Below are 8,026 nucleotides of genomic sequence, written 5' to 3'. Positions count from 1 at the left end.
CATTTTAAATGACTCCATTAAACTTTAAAAATACATAAATAAATTGCAGAATATGCTGTTTGTCACTGGCAGAGAAGATATGATTTGTGTTTTCATGGGCACAACCTACATGCTCAACTCTGCTGCTTAACAAATGCATTTTCCTTACAAATTTAAGGGGAAATAAACAGGCTTTGCAACGGCATAAGATTTATTGCCAAGAAGCGCTGTTACAACAAAGAAATAATCAACCAAACACAAATTTCTCTACTTTTATTAAATTTGAGCATTATCATCACTTTGGACTTCAGTTCAATCTATTGACCCTGAAGGAGACGTCATAGGTCAAATGTGACATGAATCCTTATACTTTCTATATGTTGACAATGCACACCACACTTGTCACAGTGTCTAAGTTATAAGGCCTTTTGTCAATTTTTGACCAATAAATCATTAAGCTGACCTTGAAGACCTTGGTGGATGGAAGGCAAATTTGAATGCATTGTTAACATGACTCTATTCTACACTCCTACAAAGTTTTATCAAAATTCATTCAAAACTTTTCAAGCTATTGTGTTTACAGACAGAATGACACACACGCATGCAAACACCACCAAAAACACAACCTTCTTGGCAGAGATTAATAAATTGTTAAAAAACACTCCAAACTAAATTACATTTAAAAATTTAATAAATTGGCTACTCAATAACAGTCGGAGTGATATGACCCAGAGTAGCTACAGCTGGCACTAACATGTTTGCGATGTGTGCAGGGCTAGTTTGAGAATATACCAACAAACTCAGGGAGGTAGAGCCACACTGTGTGTGTGGCAGCATGCCAGAATTCAGATCATGGTGCACTTGAATAGATTTAGTTTTTAAATAATATCACATGTCTACAGTAGTTGAACATTTTGTTACAACAGGAGGAAAAAACGTATCTTTAACCAGTCACTGGAACTAAGTGGCAACATTGTAGAAGTGCTAAAAACAACTGTTCCTCCAGTGACCACTTGAGGCTGGCTCCAAAATTGAGTCAATCTGCACTTCAGTCAACATGTTTACGCCCTGGTTCAAAAACTGGTTTGTTCTATATTTAACTTACAAGTGCATGGGGCGGGGGGGTGTATTTATTTATTTTACAACCCAGTCTTATGATTTTTTTCAAACCCTGCATTGATTGCTTGCACAGACAGCGCAGACAACCAATAGCTTTCTGTTCACCCCCATCTACTAATATATGGACCTCAACCATGCCTTTTGCAGCGTTTGTAATGGGGGTATCTGACAAAAATTATAACCTGCTCTGAGGTATCCAGTAAGGTTACACTTCAGTTTTAGTGAGAGAAATGAACAAACATGGCCACCAAAAGGCAAACTTAGAAGCTTCTAAAATAAGAGGTTCAGAAATCAATCCATCTTTTATATACAGTTTATATATACAGTTTTTATATACAGTTCAAGAAACAACTTCTGATATTAAAGAAACTGCTTTTATGTGCTTGGATACTTTATGACACGTTGCTGATACAGTGACAGTTTCTTTAATTGCACTGCTTTTCACACAGCATTCTTTAAAATGCTGACAGATGGTAACAGACGTGAAGCGCAGCCCTTCAGTGTTGTTTCTGCTACAAAGTACAATCACAGAAAGTGGTCACGGGCCATAAGAGGAGTCCTCGTGCAAGGACAGAAAAAGGCAAGAATTGCCTGAACGCTTTTGAATGAGTGTTTAAAGAGTCAAAAAAAAAAAGAAAAGAAGTGTACTGGTTTAAGACAGATCTTACAGGTGATAACAGGTGGGCAGGCAGGACATCAGCCACACTCGGTCAGAGGACGAAGCAAGTAGACAGGAAGAAAAAAAAACGCAGCTGGGCAACAATCTGTAAAAAAAAAAAAAAAAAAAAAAAAAGCATCTGGAAGACAGCTATTTGCTCTCTATATACTAAAGCTGAGGAGCAGCTGTGCTGGCAGGAGACTGATGACAAGAGATGGCAGGTGATCAGCAGAAGGGCAAAAACCTACTAAGGGAACCTAGTGGACAGGTGGGGTATGACTGCATCTGAAAATCAAAATTCATAAGAAAAGACACTGTGGTCACTTTGTTCTTAGTTACTTGCAAACTTCATTCAGTATCTCCTATTAAAGCAACACATTTTAGGTTAAAAATAAAACTGGTACCACTTTAAAAAGTAGGGGAGGGGGGATAAATCAATACAGCATAGTATCATGATATTTTGCATGACAATATTGTATCAATAAAAATGTTTTAAATAAATCAATAATAAATTGATTGAATAAATTAATAATTTATGCAATAAATGGAAACACTGAGAATACCCCAAGGAAGAGGGCCCATCTCATGTACCACCATCCTGACATGCTGTTAGCTGAGCAAACTTACATTAAATTGGCGCTACCGAAAAACCATCCAACATGGACACACTTAGGTTGACAAAGCTGCGTCCTAATTCAGAGCAAGCTAATGGCTCAGTCAGAGTAAAATAGGCTCAGTAAAAATAGGACAGCTTGCAGGTACTAAAAATAAAAAAAAGAATTAATTAAAAAAAATCTGTGTATGTTTGGTGATTGTATTGAATTTTTTCACTTTCTGTGACTGATTTCAACTTGTGGTGACTAAATGGTTGCTTGAAGGTGTTGCGCACGTATGACCCCTTTTTTGATCACAAGGTGATTGCACAGGTTTCCTGATAGGAGGCAATGTTTCTGCAAACAGTTGCAGTCTGACATGGACTGACTGAGATCACCGTCAGAGAGTTTGTTGAAGGTTTGCAGATAACTGCTAATTTATAAACGCAGACAGATTAGCAACTCGTTGCCATCAGTCTGAACAAGTCTTTGTCAACGATTACAACTCGAGGGGACTCGACTCAACTGGCTGCCAGCTGGTTGTTGTATTTTGGTTATATTCCTATAGAACAGGAAGATTGCTGAGCACAAATGTAATAGTTAAATGTGAATCTCTGTCCATGCAGACAGCAACAGACATATAAATTTAAATGATTTATCATGGTTAATTGCTGTATTATCAGAAATAACTGACATCAGTCCGAAAGCAGACTGACTCTGTCTTATGGCAACAAATTATTGCAGGATTAAGTGACAGTGTTGTATGCTTGACAAACTCATTTTGCAGCAAAAAAATAATTCAAGTGAGATAACTTTTCTTACTGGATAAAACCAATACCGACAAAATATCATTAAACAATAATAATGTATAAATTGGATTGTATTTGTAGCCAGTGCTTTAATAATTCAGGAGGACGTCTTCAAAGAGGTTCAGTCAGCAGCTTTCTCCTCTGAAAAGGAGCAGTTTCATGGAGAATCCTCATCTTCAGCACAGCAGGGGGCAGCATTCTTTAAGGCATCGCAGCATCAGTGGCAGTGACTGTGGCGAAATCAGTGAGGTTCTTCAGGTTCTTATACAACCAGTACTCATTCCTTGTGTGGATATTACTAATATATTAGAGACATCTTTAAAATAGGAGTTTCCTGTAAAAAAAATTTTATGGATAATTGTGGCTACTGCAAACCACTACTGTAAATTCAAATATGTTGATGCAAATCACGTGACTTCGCAAACTCTGACTTATTAATTTTGGGTGAACCAGATATTTAAACATCACCTACTGATGCTACATTTTTAACATCTAAATTGATGATACTTTGGTCAGTTGGACAAACTCAAGCATTTTTTTTCTTCCAAAAACAGACATGAACTACATTTGAACTTGACATCAAAATCTTGCATATAATTAAAAACAAGCAGGTTAGCTAGACTACATTTAAGATACAGATCCCAAAGTGCAATATTAATGTAATAAGAGTCATGGCACCTCTATTATATTTTTAATATTTGCATCTTGTCTCAGAAACAGAGGATTTACTCTCTGAACTATACCTTTGAATGAGCCCTACCTGCAGCCAAAAGGTGACTAAATGACCACTTTAGATGAGAGTTCAGTCGCAGGATAATTTATTGAAAAGACAAACTCATAAACTCATTGACAAAAAGCAAAGCGCTCCCCCACAACAGAAGGCGGACTGCCTCGAACACTCAGGGCCTTTCGATTTCATAGGGAGAAATCTACAATCTACATCTGCACATCCCTTCTGAAAATTTCCACTCCGCGATCTCACCCCTGAAGGTGTTCAGATCCTGGACCAAACTGGAATTTTCCGGTCCTTGTCTTACCACCATTAACAGGTCACTGTGACCTGCAAGGCTGCACCCTTTCTCTCCTCTGCCAAACCATCTCCAATCAGTGAACCACAGGCGCCGTTCAGCCTCTGCTATTCTCAAAGCCAAAAAAGTGGGCATGAAGAAAAACTTTGATGATGTTCCACACATAATACCCAAACACAGTACACACATAATATTTCGCTTTGGTAACATAACATGGTGATCACTCAAGCTCAGAAAAACCTGTGTGTTGTGAGATAAAATGCAGCACTTCTAAAATATGTGAGGCAACGTGTCATCGAGTGCTAAACCATGTGATGTTCCAGTGTTTGATAATGTTTGCTGTGAGTGCAGACTTGAGATCACTTTAAACTCTCCTGCACTTTCATAGGCTTTTCACACATTTTGAGCCATTCAAAATGGAATGGCTCAAAAGGTCAAAGGTCAAAGTGTTTACATCCATGAAATACTCAACAGCATATTTGTCTCACACAAATCTGGATTCCACTTTAAAAATGCTGTAAAGGCCATTAAATTTTTTATATTTTTCTTGTGCTTAACTGTTAAAGTGTGTTTGGGATATTTTTCCTGCTACTCTGAGTTATGTTTTTATTCATTATTTGTGCAGACAAACGTTTACAGACGAGCCATGAACGTCAGCTCCCTTGCAGCCGCTTATCAGCTCACTTCACAAAGAGCAATTACAGCGGCTGTTCAGCTCCAAACCAAACACGCTGAACCCTATCTGATCCAAACATTCTTACTGAGAGACTATACGAATGCTTCCATACATTTTGGGAAAGTTTAATCTTGCAGTTTTGCTTTGGAGGTTTTCTTCTCGACTTTCTGCTTGGCTTCTTGACGTCTTACAACAGCAGTTGTGAATATAATCCCTGCACCAAGTGAGAAGTGATTTTTTTCGTTTTTTAATGCATAGCTGTGTAAATAGTCCTTACTGTCATTTTCTGGGTTGAGCAACAGCATTGTTTTTCGCATGGTTCTTATCAGACACCCTAACTATTGCAGCTATGTGGTTTTTGCTTATGTTCAACAGTTCACTGTTGCACGCACGTTACTTGTAACCTCACAATCTTGTTTGTAAATTGTGCGTAATTTACAGGCAGAACTTATGGGGCATTGAATCAAAACATGGCAAAACGATTTTATTTTTGCATCAAAAAACTATTAAAATTTTCAATAGAGTAATTTATCTGTACAATACATGAGCCAATCCAGAGGCAAAGCCACAGTTTTTTTTGCAGCTTTGCCTCTGTACTTTACCAAAGCAAATTTTAAATCAAACAATCAATCAAGAGTTGTTTTTAATACTTGGATGACAATCCTTTACAATCAATCACTGCCTGAAGTCACTGCAATCAGGTGATGAACTTGGCCATTGAAGAATATCCCACTTTCCTGCCTTGAGAAAAATTTGGGTTGCTGATACAGTATGCTTTGGGTCATTATCCATTTGCACTGTGCTCACTGTCTGATCAGTTTTGCATCATGTGGCTGAATCTGAGCAGAGAGTACAGCCCTGTACACTTCAGAATTCATCCTGCTGCTTCTATCAGCAATCACATCATCAATAAACACTAGTGACCCAGTTCCACTGGCAGCCATGCAGGCTCATACCATAACATTGCCTCCCCTTGTTTGACAGATGATGTGGTATGCTTTGGCTCATGAGCAATTTCTCTCCTTCTCCAACTTTTTCTCTTCCCATCTTTCTGGTACAAGTTAATTTTGGTTTCATCTGTCCAAATATATTTTTAAGAACTGTGCAGGCTCTTTTAGATGCTTTCTGTCAGAGTCAAATTCTTCCTTTGTGTTCTTGAGTGTAACCAGTGGTTTGCACCTTCTTGGTGCTGTTGGCCAGTGAATTCCTTCTTTTTCAGAATCCACTGGATTATAAATATGGCCACTTCTAAAGTTTTTGCTGTCTGTCTGATAGGTTAACTTTGGTTTTTCAGCCTAATGATGGCCTCCCATGATGTCAGTTTCATTTGTCATGAAATAATAAGGCATCAGACCTCCCCTACCATGAAACAGCTTGTCAGCATTGGTTGTTGGGCTTACCTGTTGCTTCCTTCTTTTCATGTCCTAATTAACACCCTCCCATGTAATGAAGGATATGACTTCACCTGCTTAGGAGTTTGTATAAGCTGGCTTTCTTCCAAGATGGTTCTCTTGTGGGAGGAAGCCAGATTAACCAGAGTGAACCCACACAGACACAGGGAGAACATGCAAACTCCACACAGAAAAGCCCTGCCCAGATGGTGGATTTGAACCCAGAACCTTCTTGCGGTGATGCAACAGTGCTACCCTCCATGCCGCCGTGCTGGCCTTCCCTGAATTATGATTAATAAATTGACTTAGTGAAAATTGTTCTTTGTTCTGTCCTGAATGAGCCGGGCATAACAGTCATTTGTCTGTGTATAAAAATGTCTATAACTCCTAAATGTTTAATGCAATATGTTTGTCAAAAAGAGGAGGTCTGCACTTTAGTGAGATAGATAACTATTTATATAAAAAGTGTCTTTGGCCAACAAATTACAGACCTAACTACAACATACAGTTTATGCACTGAATTGGGGTTTATTACATAAAACTCTAAAAAGTGGTAATTAAAAAAAAAAATCATGAATAAAGTACAACCTAACCTGTACCTGGGACTTTAATTATTACTTTTGTGCTTGTGAGCACATCATTTGCTTCATGTCTGAATGCATAATGGGCTGCATCGACAGACATCAGCCTGAGGCTCATCTTTGTCCAAATACGATCAATACAAAGGCCAATTCAACCCCCCTCAAAACTCCCCACAGCGCCTGCCCTCTTCAGCACATCAGCAGAGAAAACAACAATGCTGTGTGCTAAATGCACAGATTTTGTGCCAGACTGAACCATAGTCGTCAGTGATAAAGGTGCACATACCTTTATCATGTCACTGAGAACACAGAATTCCTGTTATCCTCTTGGTTCAGGTCAGGCCACAGTTGAACAGCCATGTAATGAATATTTAAGTGTTTATGAACCTTCTTCATTCAGTCATTGTGAATTCTTAGAGGAATTTGGGTAAACTTCATGGTAACAGAAATATTTTGTCTTAATTGTTTTCAGAGGAATGTCTAGTGAAAGAAGTTAGTAGGCTGAGAGGGTTGGGGGGGGGGGGGGGGGGCAGCAAATTTGTTTCAGTTATTTTTACACAAGGTTTAGTGAATTGATGTTTATTGACTTTTTTCCATGAGATGTGGCAGATAGTGAACAGAGGGCACACTGAGGGTGTACAATAAAGAGAGAGATCAGATCAATGCAGTGCAGATGAGGGGGTCCTGTGGGGGGAAAAGCTGGGTTTGTTGCCATCTGGCCCCCTCCAAGGTTCACTTTAACATAAGATTAATCATTTCATCCCCAGAACAGGCACATAATGAAATTAAGAACATCTGTATGGACTCAAAAAAAACTCCTGTTTCACAGAATGATGGTGTTTTGTTGATTTAGACTGGAATACACTATGTAACAGGGAAGTACTGCAGCACTCTGAAGGTTTTCTCAAAATACAACTTGATATCACTCCCACACTGGTGTGAGTGCTCTCAGAGTAATTCAAGGGCTTCCTTGGCTCGTCATATGATGCCTCTCCAGCTATTACAGTACATTAGAAGGAAAGCTTGCAACCAGACTGGATCTCATCTCCATGCTGTTTGTGCTTCTGTGTTGGTGCTAATGTAGGAATGACAGGTGCTCTCCTCAACTCAGGTGGTGTTGGTGAAGAAAAGCAGCGATTGTATAGAGAAGATGCATGAGCTGGTGTTTGTTTGGGAGTTAGAGGAGGACACA

The sequence above is a fragment of the Archocentrus centrarchus genome, chromosome 19 (genome assembly GCF_007364275.1).
Source record: "Archocentrus centrarchus isolate MPI-CPG fArcCen1 chromosome 19, fArcCen1, whole genome shotgun sequence".
Lineage (NCBI taxonomy): Eukaryota > Metazoa > Chordata > Actinopteri > Cichliformes > Cichlidae > Archocentrus > Archocentrus centrarchus.
Note: the sequence above shows the minus strand (reverse complement) of the source record.